Source organism: Agelaius phoeniceus, chromosome 5 (assembly GCF_051311805.1).
Source record: "Agelaius phoeniceus isolate bAgePho1 chromosome 5, bAgePho1.hap1, whole genome shotgun sequence".
NCBI classification, from domain to species: domain Eukaryota; kingdom Metazoa; phylum Chordata; class Aves; order Passeriformes; family Icteridae; genus Agelaius; species Agelaius phoeniceus.
The window spans coordinates 22942253-22956875 of NC_135269.1; the positions used below are offsets into that span (position 1 = coordinate 22942253).

Sequence of the window (14623 nt, forward strand, 5' to 3'; positions counted from 1 at the left end):
TATGCACCAGCCCACATTTAACTGCTTATTCCGGATGACCTGCTCCATGTCTCCCATGTTCAGTGTCACCCGGCCACAAGAACAGCCACCTGCAGCCCAGAGCAGTTCAGCAGGGCTGTGCCTGCCACTGGAGACAAGGAGGGAAGAAGCTCACCCTGGAAGAAGCGCCTGGGGTGAAACTGGATGAGGTGTGGCTGAAGCCAGTGACTGCCCAGAGCAAGAAGGATAGTGCAAGGCAGCTCTTGGGCAACAGGCTCCATGCATATCCAGAAATTCCCTGTTTTTTTCTTACTACTGACCAGCAGTAGTAAGAAAATGGTGAATCTTGCTGCCCAGCCTGAGCAGTTTCTGAGAAGAGGTGGTCAGGTTCCTAGGCAGGCAGAACTAAGAGGGGGCTGGATGCAAAAACACATTATGATGCCAGAATCAGCCCTGCAGCAGGTCTTGCAACTGCCTGGACTGGGAACATCTGGGGTCTGCTAGAATCTGCAGAGAAAATAGATCAACCTCAAGGAGGTATAGGCACAGTTTCAGATGCAGTTGCAAGACACAGCCTTGGAAAGGTTTAGCTTCACCACTGACCCTTGCCTCATCCAAGCATAACAACCAGGCCAGACAAGTTCAGGGCACTCACGGGCCTGCCTACATCCATCTCACAGACCACCAAACACTTCCCCATCAGCTGCTAACAGCTGCTGAACCTTTACAAGGAAACCCACAAAAGATCAAAATCAAATGGGAGAACAGAGCTGATCATCAGCCTCTTCTGACCATAGAGGAAAAAACAGCCAAGACATTCAGGTTCACAGAAAGACACCAGCCTTAGTTTCCATGGAGAGAGGAAACAGGAGCACTCTCCAGCTTCCCCCTTCATCTCCCAGTTCTTCCTTCTCCCCCTACACCTCACCTTTCTGCCCTGTGCAATCCAAATTGGACACCATGCCAAAGACGAATAAACAAGCAACTAGTGAATCATTCTTATTAAGTTTGAACTTATTATTAAAAAAAAAAATAATAAAAATGAAAAACATAAAAAGAGGGAGAGAAAATCAAAGCTGGGATTACAGGCTTAGCAAGCATGAGTGCATATTCAGCCTACACTGTTCCCTTTGTGACTCTGTCACACCGGTAGACTGCTAAGAGAGTTATACCATTACTAACATGACAGCATTGTCCTCTACAGCCTGGATTAGAAATCTCAGTGGCTGTGTGGAGGGGAAAAGTCCCTTGGCAGTGGCAGGCACTTGGCCTCATGATGCCTTCCACTCGCAGCATGCTGGCCAGGCAGGGAGAAGTATTCAATTATCAGACAGGCTCTGCCTCTTCCTAGACCAGCTTTCTTTCATTGTCTGACTGCTTTCTCCCTGGCCAGTGATGCCTGAGAAGTCCGTCACGCAAGAGAAACTCAAGATGGTCCAGGCAATTACTGAAGCAGGCAAACTTCTCACAGCTGAACCCCTGCTCCTCCTCACAAATACACAGTCTTCTCCAATGATGGATAGGATTCAGTCTTGAAGGTGGTGAATATCTCATTCACCAACAGAGGACCTCCAACAACTGCCTGGAAAACTGGATCTCCTTGTTCTCTGCTGGGCAGGAACATCAGTCAGTTGTGATTCCTTCACATTTCTCTGGCCTAAAAATCATCATACTGAGCTGAGACTGATTGCCCTCATTACTTCCACTTCTTAAGCAGGACCACACCAGTTTTTAAACACATCAAAGACATGTATGTTGCTCTGATGCATTTTTCAAAAGCTTTCTCTTCCAAGTAATCCCCATATAAACATCTCCCAGAACAACACAGCAATCAGATAATCACCCATACCGTCATCCACTGTTTGTACTCTTTGTGATGTCCTTGGGGACTTGTCACAGACATGTTTTCTGAAAAATCCTTTCCTTAGGATTTTTTCTCCTGAGAAGCTGAGAGGCCTCAGGAACAAAATGTAAACAATGGTTATCTGCTGCTGTGGAATGCAACAGGTGGATCTGTGATTAGTCTCATAGAGTTGTTTCTAATTAATGGCCAATACAGTCAGCTGTCTCAAACTCTCTGTCTGAGACATAAGCCTTTGTTACTGATTCCTTCTTTTTCTATTCTTAGCTCGCCTTCTGATGAAATCCTTTCTTCTATTCTTTTAGTATAGTTTTAATATAATATATATCGTAAAATAATAAATCAAGCCTTCTGAAACATGGAGTCAGATCCTCATCTCTTCACTCATCCTCAGACCCCTGTGAACACTGTCACAGGGACTGTGTTTCCTCACTGGGACAGTGGTGTTATAAGGTGTCTGTGAACTGGCACGGATTGACAAGAAAAAGGCAGCTGGCAACAATAAATGCATCACCCCAGCCAGGATGCAGAACAAGGAGAGGTCATTGTGTAAAGTGGTCTCGCATTGCTCTAGCAGCAGCCAGCATTTCAGCTTATGTGGCCACCAGTGCAGGGACTCAGCTTTGGTACCACCGAAGGAAGATGAGCTGGATGCTGCATGAATTGGCTGTGTCAGTCCCTGGGTCTTCAGAGAGGGAAAGAGGAGCTGGAGTAAGAAAGGCAGCGAACTGAGAGGAGGAAAGAATTGGGTATGCAGTGCCTGGAGGGTGAGGGTCAGGACCAAGAGTAGCAGAAGGAGCTGCCTAGGACAGCTGCTCACCCAGATGGTCCCCAGTCTGTAGCCTTCAGATCTTGCCTTAGCTCCAGCCCCGTGGCTGGTGCTTGTGGCCTCATCTCCCCACATCTCTGTTCTGCAGCCAGTAAAGCCACTGGTGGGGCAGGCTCTGTACCACTGCAGGAATTGGGGCAGGGACCATTCCTCACTCACAGAACCCCAGTGCTATTTTTTCTGTCCCAACCCAAAGAGACAAGGGAAAAAAAACCACAGTTTTTCTTTCCAGAGCTGCCCCGGGGCTAGGATACAATATTTTATGGCCCAGTTCTTAGCCTATTTGCATTTTGTATTTTTACTTCAACTGCTGTTTGTTTCCAGGCATTTGGGATGCCTAATGATTTTCAAAGCACTGTTTATTTTAATCCCTCTAATTTATTAATAAATTAGTTGGCCTCAAAGTGCTTGGGAAAGAAGGGCAAGGAAGTTGTTACCAGTGCTTTGAATAAAGCATCAAACTGTCATATGATCACATCAAAGCAACAGCAAGCAGATCACTTTGTTGGCTATATCATGATACAGCCTCATAGGTCCTCCAGCTTGGTGTCAGGTTTCTTCATACATGTCACCCTGCAACACTACCAGGCTCACCAACTCCAAGGATGAAGTAAAAAATAGCAATGCCCAGAGGCAGCTCCCTCTGAAAAGTCTGGCCCTTCTCACCCTCTGCGTGTTGTGAGAATGTAACATGCCACCGTGGTGCAGATAATATAAACCATGCTGACATCCACGTGGCTGTGCAGGCAAGGTTGTAATCTTCCCATAAATCACAGGTGCACTCAGCCTCCACTACACTCTCTTCAGCCCAGTGTTCTGTGGCAAGGCTACAGTTTCACACAGAGGACAATCCCTGAAAAAACAGCGAGCATAAACCCTGTTAATCATGCGAATGAAGGTCTTGGAATCTCTGCTATTCAGTTCCAACAGGAATATGCCAGGTTTTCTCATCACAAGAAAGCAACTGACAGATCCTGAAAATCCTAGGGGCTGCCCTCAAATAGCTTTTCCCATCTCCAGGGAAGCTGTGAGTGTGCCCTATCATGTGTTTACGAGCCTGCCCCCATCTAGGGCCTTAAGACCACATACAGTCTATTGCAACTGACAACTTCATCACATCCTCACTGCTGCAAAGCCCATTTGCTCTCAGTGATCCCACTGAGATAAAGATCCCCTTCCTCCCTTCTCACGCTGACCTGTCAGCATTGAACGCGTTGGTCATGGGCTAGCATTTGCCAGGGACACGGGACTCGCAGGAAACAGAAGCCTCTCTCCTCTGTAGTGGCAGGGCTTGCTTCAAGTGTACATCTTGTACTAAAGGGTTGAGGTGATCCCACAAACAGCCCTCTGAAAGCAGCCTGAAGTTGCTGCTGGTTGTCATGATGAGTTAGTTGTGCTAGATGTCCTCCAGAAGCACCGTTCTGCCTGGGAATAGACAATGACTACTGTTTAGAGAGGGTGAACACATCCTGCCTGAACGAGCTGATTACAACAGCCAGCATGGCTGTCTGGCACGGTGGGGACCACCTGCACTTCTGTCCTCTCTGTACTTGTGGATAAATTGACAGAAACAGAGATGCCTTAAGAAAGACAATGGTGGGATAGAAGCTCTTTCACATAGGAGGCAGAAAGAACAAAAACATTTTTGCAGTGCCAGTTGCAAAGCGGATTCCAGAGTGGATCTCCTTGCTGATATGCACAGGTGCTGCCAGTGCTAATGCAGCCTGAGCAGAAGTGAGCCCAGCCTGGCTCTGCACCCATCTAAAGGCAGGTGCCTGCATGCCCAGCAGATCAACACATTTGCAGGAGAAGTGTATCATCAGGAGTGCCAGGTCAGGCATCTTCCTGGGAACAGTGGTCACAGCAACAGATTTCTCGCCTCCCCACCACAGATTAGGCCCATAGCTCCAGGGACAGCTACAGTTCCTGCAGAAACATCACTGCTGAGCACTCAATGTGTATTGCCATAGCTCCAGTCACCATATTAATATTTTTGCTTCTATTCTTTGAGTAAAACCCCCCTTCTCTCCAAGCTGCATGAACCATCTGATGAAGGCAAGCCCAGCACCAAGGGCTGACTACCACAATGCAGGCTCCCCACCACTTTGAGGGGTGCCAGCTTGCCAACATAGCATCCCCCCCCTTTCTTCCTTCCCTGACTCCCTGCACTCCCACCACCTCTTGTCAGCACAAGGGCCACATGGGGAGGCACTGAGACTGCTCACCCTCTTTCCTAGCTGTTTCCTCTCTCCCATCTCCTCTCTGTGTGTGGACACCCTGGTGGCACCTATCCACTCATTGGGAGTGCCACCAGAGACATCGTGTCTACCCTGCCCCTGGTACTTAACATCTGATACCTTCTTTTGAGGGCATATCAACCATTCGGCAGCCTTTCCCTCTCACCCAGACCCCCAGAGTCAACAGGCAGTAATCCGTGCTGTGCAGGAAGAAAAGGGATGGTATGAATCCCAGCACTCCACTCTGTGTTGTGGACAGGGCATTATCTTCACCCTACAAAGAAGGTATAACTCTGCTCTTGGCTTGATTGTGGGCACTCAGTTGATAAAGTCAGTTTATTACCTGGCAAGGCACCAGTTCTCCTGTCTGCCCATCTTCCCTGGGGCAGGGGCCCCCCTGCCTTAACAAAGCCTGATCACCCAGTGAGTTTGCCTGTGTGGCAGAGGAAATAGAGATCTTCAAAACAGGATTTTAATTGAGTCCTCAGCTTGATGATCTACCACTTAAAGAGAAGGCCAGGGTGGATGAACCCTGATCTTTGCTCTCAAAAAGGTGCACCAACAAGTGTAAGGACTTTGGAGAGAAATAACAAGGGGAACAGCATCTCTTGGAGCCTTCCCGAGAGGAGCATAACCAGCTCATGTACTTAATGCTTTAACCTTTCTCATTCTCCCCACAGATCTCTTGGTGTCTTTTCTTCTGTTGCCTCTCTGATCCCTGAGCAAAGAGCACAGCCTTAGCAACCCAGCCTCTGCAGGGAAGCCCAAGAAAGGCCAAACCCTCCAGGATCATGCCTTACTTGTCTAAGGGCACAGGGAAGAATCATTTGCCTCCAGGATGCTTTCCCCAGCAGTGGCAAACACTGAGACCTGGGGAAAAGGAGCAGAAGTTGGCCAATATAAAGATGCCTCCCCAGGCCTCCCAGACAAGTTGAAAATGGTGGATTTTGTGAGTTGGCCAAAATTTACTATAAATTTATTAAACCTCACAAAATTATTCCACAAGGATCCTGCCCAGCGTTCACTTTAACTGTGCTTCATTGTTACATTTCACAGCTACACACCAGGTGCTTTTCTGCTGGGAAGAAAGGAGGACTGTGAAAGGCCTATCCATGAACAGGAGACTGCTTTGCACAGAGTGCTGGTACTTCTTCTCCGTGCTCCTCAGCAGGAGTGCACAGTAATGAACATGCTGGGAAAGGCCAGCAGCACTGAGTGAGGCATGTGGCTCTTTGTGTAAGAGATGCCAGCCAAAATGAAGAGATCATTCCTGCATTAAATCATGCTCAGTGTATCCATAAAACTGGTGGATGCAAACATCCTATTGTGAATGTTCACATGTGTCATGCCCACAGTGGCCTTGGGACGTGTCCCCAGCCTGTTAGGGTTCGAGCGAGCCCCACGGGGGGTGCGTGTGCATTGTCTGGCTGCCAGGGCACCTGCCCACTGGGGAACTTTCCATCTAAACCAGCTGACAGCTGCTCTCCTGAGTTTCCTGGACACCAATAATGTTTTCCCTTCTCTAATCTCCCCAATGTAAATCCATTCACAACGAGTGCCTGGAGACTTTTAATTCCATCGGCATTAAACTCACTAAAACCTCTATTACCAAAAGCTTTTAGGATTTTCCTCAGAATCTACAAGTCAGGTTCATAACATGACAGAACTCCACCTCTCTAGGGTGTCTGAGAAATTAATTCATGCTTTCTAAACGCCAGGATCACTGACCAGACATTCAAAGTATCCCCCTTGCCATTAGTAAGCTCGAGTTGCTGCTACAACGGAGCTCTTGCCAGGGACTGAGCTGTCTTCTGAAACACCTCTAACAGTCTGAGAGGAGCCCCCTCCCTGTACCAGGCAAGAGCAGATCACCTCACAGCGAAGCAGTACCAGAGGTTCACTGATGCTGTGTTAAAGGGAGGTGGTTTATTTCAGTGCTGCTTTGCTGCATTCATAGTGTGAAGGTCTGGCAAATGCATCACAAGACCAGTGCTCCCCCAGTACCAAAATAAGTGAGAAGAAAGCGTGGTCTCACCTCAGTGCTGCACACAGGCAGGCACTGTAAAAACACAAGGATTATCCAGCTACACCTCAGCAGAGAAGGTGGCTGGGTGCCGAGACAAATTCAAAGTGGTTGTGGTGGAGGGGTCAGACAGCTGTGAGTCAGTGAGTGAGGTTTCTAAATGCTGTAATACTCCAGCGATGGTGCATTTATCCTTTGGCCCTGGAGGTTCATTGGCTGCTGTAATAGAGCAGAGAGATGCAATCATCTTTTGATCCCAGAGGTCTTTTCAGGTGCTATAATAGAGTAGTGATGATCAAGCCATCTCCAAAGCCTTGGGGTTGCTGGCACACAGTGTATGGATGACGTCAGTGTCTCTCAGCCCCCACAGTCCCCAGCTCCTGGATTCCAGGAGAGGTGTTGAAGGTGTTGCTTCCAGCCCAGAGGTTTGCAGGGGCTGTGGTGATGTCAGCTTGACACACTGCCAAAGCTCCCTCTGGCCTCACAGGAACTTTTACCCACGTGGAAAGGTGTGATACTGACCCCGGGTCTCTTGGCACTGGGACACAAGCCTGGCTGCTCCCACTCTATCCACATCAGCTGCAGTGGGTGCAGCTCCAAGCTACCCACCAAAACAAATCACAGCTCTAAGAATACAAGAGAGCTCACAGAGATCCAGCAAAGAGCAACATGCAAAGATGATCCCCAGTGGTTTTTTGTCTATTTCCCTGTGTAAGTAGTCCCTCTGCTCACACCTCATGGACTGCCCAGGAAGGAGACATACTTACAAAGAGTCTGGGATTTGTGTGTAGCTACACATGCATTTGTAGCTAGAAATCAAACAGGCTAAGTTAGCCAAGCTGTTGAAGATTTCAGCATCCTATATCATGGACTCAGGAAAAAAAAGAAAATAAAAAGAGCAAGAACTGGGACCATGCTCCTGGGTAGGGAGTGCTGGACAGGGAAGATATGTTTGTAGACTCAGGTCCTTACACTGAAGAGAGGAGGAAGTAGTCAAATAAGGTTTCAGGGTTACCATAGGCTCAGGGATTTCTCATCTCCCTTCAGCCTCAGCAGATTTTTAATTCTGGGCTCCAGCTTGGCCTGGAAATTGGAAAGTTTGCTGGATACCCTGCTATCCTGGCACTGATTCCTGTATCCATAGTTCAGGCAGAAGATGGAAGCACGTGTAATTTCCCAGGAATATCTGGGAACTTTCCAGGTTAGGTTTCTGATCTGAGGCAATATCAAGAATTTAGGTGGGTTTGCATGTTTTCTGTGGCAGGGATGGGGTTTGGTTTTCCCCAGAACTGAGTTCAAACTCAGAGGATGAAAATTCTCCTTCATACTATGGACTTGAACATGATTAGACATGAACAGAATTTCACTGCTCATGTCCCAGCAGGTAAGATGTACACAGGGAACAATCACTCCAGGTCAGAGAAATGTCCACACTGGCTCTCAAGAAAAAATATCACTAGGATTTGGGGGAGAAGAGGTGGAAAAACATCAAAGCAGACAAATGAGGGACAATGTACTCCTGTCTCAATTTTCTTATTTGCTGCTCTGAGTTGCAGGCTAATATGGGCTCTGAAGACTGAACCTGCAGGTTCAGGCTCCAAAACTGATCTCATCCTTAGTTAAAGCTCATTGGGGTACTCTTGTTCTCCACAAAACACAGAAGCCCACTATGAGCCTTCCTAAATTCTTGGACCTGACAAATTCTCATGTCTTTAGACCTCCACAATTCAAACCTAAAATCCTATACAAACCTAAATCCCATACATTTTAATTTCACTGTGCATTCCTTCACTCCTAGGTGATGAGGAAAGGAAGGACAGATATCCTCGTATGTCTCATAATTTCATTTCCTCCCACCATATGCTCCCAGTCTGCTGTGTGACACCAACAGCCCCTGTCTCCTCCCTATCTTCACTTGGGGATGTTCACAGGCTTTCTGTCTCACCTCAGAGGCCCTTCAGTTCTCCAGCATCCCTTCAGAAAAAGGCTGACCTGGGTTTGGCTTGTTATTCCAAATGAAGCAGCACTGCAGGTGTACCAAGAGCTCTTCCAGAGCCCTCTCTACCCACAGCCTCTGCATCCAAACAGCTGATTTGCCTGCTCAAGGGCATCACAGCATGGGACAGAGCTCTGCAAAGACATTCACCCTCACTTTCATTTGGCTGATACTCTTGATTCAGGACCTTTTGGGTATCTAAAGAGTTTTGAGTGTGCCCTGAACACACATTACTTTGAACATACCAACATTCAGTTTCATTCACCAGAGCACAGTGTGTTCATTTAACTTAGCTCTCTTTCCCAGGCATTTCCCACAGCCCTTTCTGTCCACAGCCAACATAATAATTTTGTCTCATCTGCTGATTTCCATATGGCATATCTCTCCTCCCACCTTTCCAATTCATTAAACAATAAGGTAAATCACAAGGGATTTAGAAGAGAACCTGGAGGCCACATTAACCTTTTGCCATGGTGAAACTTGACTGTTTAATCCCCTCATTCTTACAGTCTCCTACTCAGTTTTTGATCTATGTCAATATTTCGTCTCTCACAGACTGCTTAGCTTCTTTAGCAGCTCAAGTGCAGGATCTTTCAAAAGCCTTTTGGAAGTCTAAATACGTTATATCACTTGGTTCTCCTTTATCCACTGCATTATTGACACATTCAAAAAGTTGTAGGAGATTAGCATGATGCAGTTTTCCCCTGCTGAACCCACGCTGGATAGGCCCTATCAGACCACACTCTTCCAGATGTCTTCAAGCACTGCTTTTTAATTATCATTCCCACCAGTTTAGCAGACACAGATGCAAAGCCTACTGATCTTTAATTCCCTGGATCATCACTGAAGCCTTTTTTTAAATATAGGTACAACATTTGGTCTTCTCCAATTCCCCGAATCAGTAGCTTTTTTTTTTTCCACAAGAGATTGCGTATTTTTGTTAGCAGCTCAATCACTTAAGCTCCTTCCAAACTCTCGGATTTAACCATCTGGACTTGATAACTTATTGTTCAGGGAAAGGGGGGGTGGAGGTTTTGTAGTTGTTTGGGCTTTTTTTCACTGGGTTTGTGGGTTTTTCATGAGTTGCTTTGTCCCAGCACCCATTATTCTACCAGAGCATTTTCCAGCAGATCCTCATCTAAGCAGATATAGGAAAAGAATCTCACAAATACTGTTGGTAGGGACAGCTGATACAAGAGAAATCATAAGAGAATTCAGCTCCCCAGCAACATCCTAAAAATGGAGATACTGAGTCACTTTAAGCACAGGAGGTGACTGGAATTGATCAATGCGAGTTTTCTTGGATAACATCCACTCTGTTCTGACCAACCAGGGTAGTTTTGCTCATTTGTTTGGGTCTCTTGCTGAATAGTGATTTCCATCTTGACCCCAGAAGATTCAGGGCAGGAACAGTGCTAGCTTGATTATATACAGCCTAAGGTGTGATGAAAAGAAAGTGACCTCAGTGCTGGGGGATGCATGAACCTGGGAGGAGATGAAACTCAGCAAGGATGAAAGGAAGTAAATCAGAAGGTGAGCAGAACATTGCTGGGCTGTTAGCTCCAGTGATTGCCTTTCAACTGCATCCGCCACAAGACATGAAATGTAATGGGCAATGCTGGAAAACTCAAATAAGCAGCCCCATTATATGAGTATTTCTCCCTTTGTGCCAAACTGGTTCTCCATAGATTTCACCATGCTGGCTGGCTTTTAAAGGCATGGCAGTTAAGAATGGGGCACAGTCCTGAGGCCCTGATGTGCCACTCACTTTAAGCCATATCTTCTGCTGGTCCTACAACGGGGAGTCAGGGACGAAGCTTGAGATGGAGAAGAAGCACCCCCAGGTTTATGTCACAATGAACACACAACCAGCTGTGGATACTTGTTCACCTGTCAACCTGCCTGCAAGCCAACACTGGCATTCCAGCTTCTGGAAACCATCACAGCCCCATCAAAAGTGACACTTGGAACATCTGTATGAAATCTACCTACCCTGTGACAGACCTGGCATTCCTACCTTACCTGACAGATACGTACTCAAGTATATTTCATAAAAGAGGAAGAGAAATTTCCATAAATCCCCCTTATCTATTTGCTGCTGTTCAGTTCTTGTGGGACATGTTGATGGGGCAATTGTGGAAAAAACTGCAGAAAAAATTGTATAGCTTGTTGAATTCATTCCCGGCAGACATTGCCTATGTGGGGCAATGTGGCCATAAGTTTTTCTGGGGAGCCATCTAAAGGCAAGTCTGTGCCTCCCTCTAAGGCCTCACCAACATCCCTCCAGTACAGAGCAAGGCAGTTCTCAGCAGTCTGGGCAGCACATTCACTTCCTCTGGCTCCGTGGGGTGAGGGCCAGGAGGACAGAGGACATGAGGAGGGGTTTCTCAGCCATGTTCCCTCCTCCATATTGGGAGCAGAAAAATATGCACAAGGAGAAGGCATCTCAGAGCAGGACAATCACAGGCTGGCTATTCCCTTAATTAAGGCGGTGGTTGAAGATGAGCAGTTTACTGTGCAGAGCTGGTCCTCCTGCCACAGAGCTTTTGAGACCACATCCCTGCCCAGTACAAATATCGTCAGGTCAAAGTCTAGTCTGTAATATCAATATAAGATACTTCCATACCACATTGTGACTGTAGGGGCATGCTGCTCTTTTTCTGCCTCCCTTTCCATCCCTTTTTTCCTTTGCTGCTTCTATCCTTTTTCTCTTAGGTCCTCCCTCTTTCTCATCTCAATGTCTGCATCCTCTCCATGCTCTGTATGTCTCAGATTCCCCTTTCCCTCTTCAACACCTCCCTCCACTGCCTGCAGGTCTCCACTCCATGAAGCAAGACAGGGCTCACACTGTGATGAGACAGAGAAGGAACTTGGGGAAGAAAGAGGTCTTCTTCCAACTTAGCCCAACAAGATTCCCCAGACACCAGACACAGCCCTGCTGAAGGTGCCTGTTTGGGCTGAAATGAAGTAACATGGACACTCACACAGATGCTGTTCTACTGCACAAGGCATAAACCAGGCAGGGAGGTAGCACGAATCCCATTCAGCTGCTCTTCTAGCAAGGCTTTTGACTTGTCTCCCTCTCTTCACACGCACTGGTCTCTCATGTGTGTGTATCTCGGGGCTGTCCTCAGCTGCCTGGCAGTGGCTGTGCAGAGGGTGCAAGGGGGAGGTGAAATGACAGGGGTTGGGGATGGCCAGCTGCCAGTCATGGCCTGTACCAGGGTCCCCTCAGTCCCCTGACACACACAGACACGTGGCACGGCTGCTCGGGGAGGCCCAGCCAAGAAGCCTGTCCTTCTCCACTGAATCTCTACTCTGTTTCCCAAGTGACAAGCCACAAACTCCCTTTCTCTTCCCAAACAAACAGAGGCTTGAGTGAATCCCTGCCTCTGCCTGGCACGCAGCCCCTGGTCATTACGGATTCTCCTGCAGCATCCAGCCCCTGCGAATGACAGCACTCAGCCATGTCAGCAGAGGCCACAAGCTGAACCTCCCTGTCCCCACAGCATCTCTCTGTGCAGCCTCAAGCTCTGCTCCTTCACATCCCTACTCCCCAACCCCCTTCTCTCCCACTGTGTTTGTGGCTACTGCCTGTTCCATGTAAAGGCAGGGGAAGCTGTGGCACAGCATGGTGACCAGTGTGAGAGTTTGCTAGGATTAGGACCCTTAGCAGCAAAGATTAGGACTCTACTAGTGACTTGGTAGACACTGTCATCTCTTGACTTTAACCTCCAAAAGCGCATTTTGCTGGGATTTACAGTAAAACTGACTTCAGACTGCTAACCTGGTCAACAAATTCCCTTCCTAATCACCAGAGACTTGCACACATCCACACAAAAGCACGAGGCAAATCACCCCTCACTACCTTCCTGCCCTTTGGCCCTTCAGCACAAACAAAATTACCTCCTTCAGAAGACAAGCACCTGAGTGGCAGACCTGGAACAAGTCCCTGCAGCATAACAGTGAGGGTTTGCACTCATACTCTGTCCCAAATGAGCACCTGCCTCCAGTGGGGCTGGCTCAGCCTCCATCCATGGTGCAACACCATTTTCTGCCAACACGATCCTATGAGGAATGATAATGCCTCTCCTGGAGCCTGTGCACTGACCTGTGGAGTGGTATGGGCTGGAGAATAACATTCTCCTGCTGAGACAATGCTTCCCTCCCCTTCCTCTTCCTTTTCAGCACGATGTCTGCCCTCCTCCCAACCAATGCCATCCTCTCCAGCATCTGCCTGGTGTGGGACAAGGCTTGCTCCCAGACTGTAATTTAACCCTCTTTCAGACTGGCTTGCCTGACAGGAGGGACTGAACTAGGCTGGCTGCAGCATGCAATTACATCTCTCAGATTAGCCATAGCATGCATGATCCGGAGCACGTGCCAGATGTGGCACACAAACAGCACTCAGCCAGCACCAAGAGAGGGTTGTGCAGACAGATAATACCCAACACAACATAAATCTTGCCAGTACAGAGTTAAGCCAGCATTGTTTTCTAAACAAATCTCAAACAGCAGAGTAAATTCATACTGGATCAGCATTTTCTACCATGTAGCTGCAGCAGTTTTGACCCAGTACCAAGCTCCCTAGAGCTGGATTTATTGTCTTGTCCACCCTGAGCCAGTGCCAAAGCCATGTCCTGGGAGGACTGAGGAATTTAACCAATGCCAAATGACTTTGGAGGCTCCATATGGGAAGAGCTTGCTTTCTTCTGCAAACTCCTCAACAATGACACCGAATGTGACTGCATGGGCACGCTCCCTGCCAGGCTCCAGCCAGGAGGAAGAATGACACATCAACAACACCACGGTCACTTGTCACCCGCAACACACGCCTGCGCGCGCTGGAGGGTGTGAACCACAGGGGAAAGGATCACTTCACAGTGTCACCAGCTGGCTCCAGCATCCAGAAACAACCCCACCGGGCAGCATCAGCCCTTCCCAAGGCTGACCAAAGCTGCTTCTGCCCGGCATGGTGGTCACAAAGGAGGAGAAGGAAGGAACAGGCAAGAGGGAAAGGTAGGGGTCAGGGCACCCCAGAGAAGGAAGAACAATAGCAAGAGGCAGCAAAGAGAAGTTGAAGGCAGCAGTCTGTGTAGAAGGGTAGGTATTGGAGTAGTGGGTCAGGGGGCCTTGAGGAACTGCAGATGGGGAAAATCGATGGCAGGGTCCTGCAGTGGCAGCAGAGAGGTGCAGTGGAAGATGCACTGGAAGATGGAGTGGAAGTTACCTCCTTGTCAGCATCACCAGGTGGGACCTGGGCAGGAGGGAACCCATCACCTCCTTCAGGGGACACCACACCAGCACCGCTGTTGGGGCTGCACAGTAGCACAGACCCTGCTAATCCCTTCCCCTCAGAGAAACACAACAGCCCCCAAAATCTGACTCAGAAAAACTCTGGTCTCTGCCAGAGTCTGTTCAGAGCCTGAAACTACAGCCTGGCAGGTTGCAAACTCCCAGACCTCCCCTTTAAAATCCACTCCTCTGAGGTTACCCACTACTTTGCCAGCAGCTCATTGCTTTAGGGTCTATTTTGGGGAGAGGCATCTCCAGGCACGTTCATGCTCCTTGAGGACTGGCAGCACGTCTGGGCCTGCCCAGGCACTGGGAGAAACAGCTGCTCCCACTCCCCTCCCACCCCCACACCACAGCAGCTCCAGCAGCACGGAGACATGGCATGGAAATAGTGCAGCTGATC

The 14623-nt window shown here is 48.3% G+C and overlaps 1 long non-coding RNA gene across 1 annotated transcript in view; it reads right to left on the bottom strand.

Annotated features, from left to right (window-relative positions):
* Positions 1-14623, bottom strand: part of LOC143694115 (uncharacterized) — a 49904-nt gene that overhangs the window by 17389 nt on the left and 17892 nt on the right. The window lies entirely within an intron of this gene.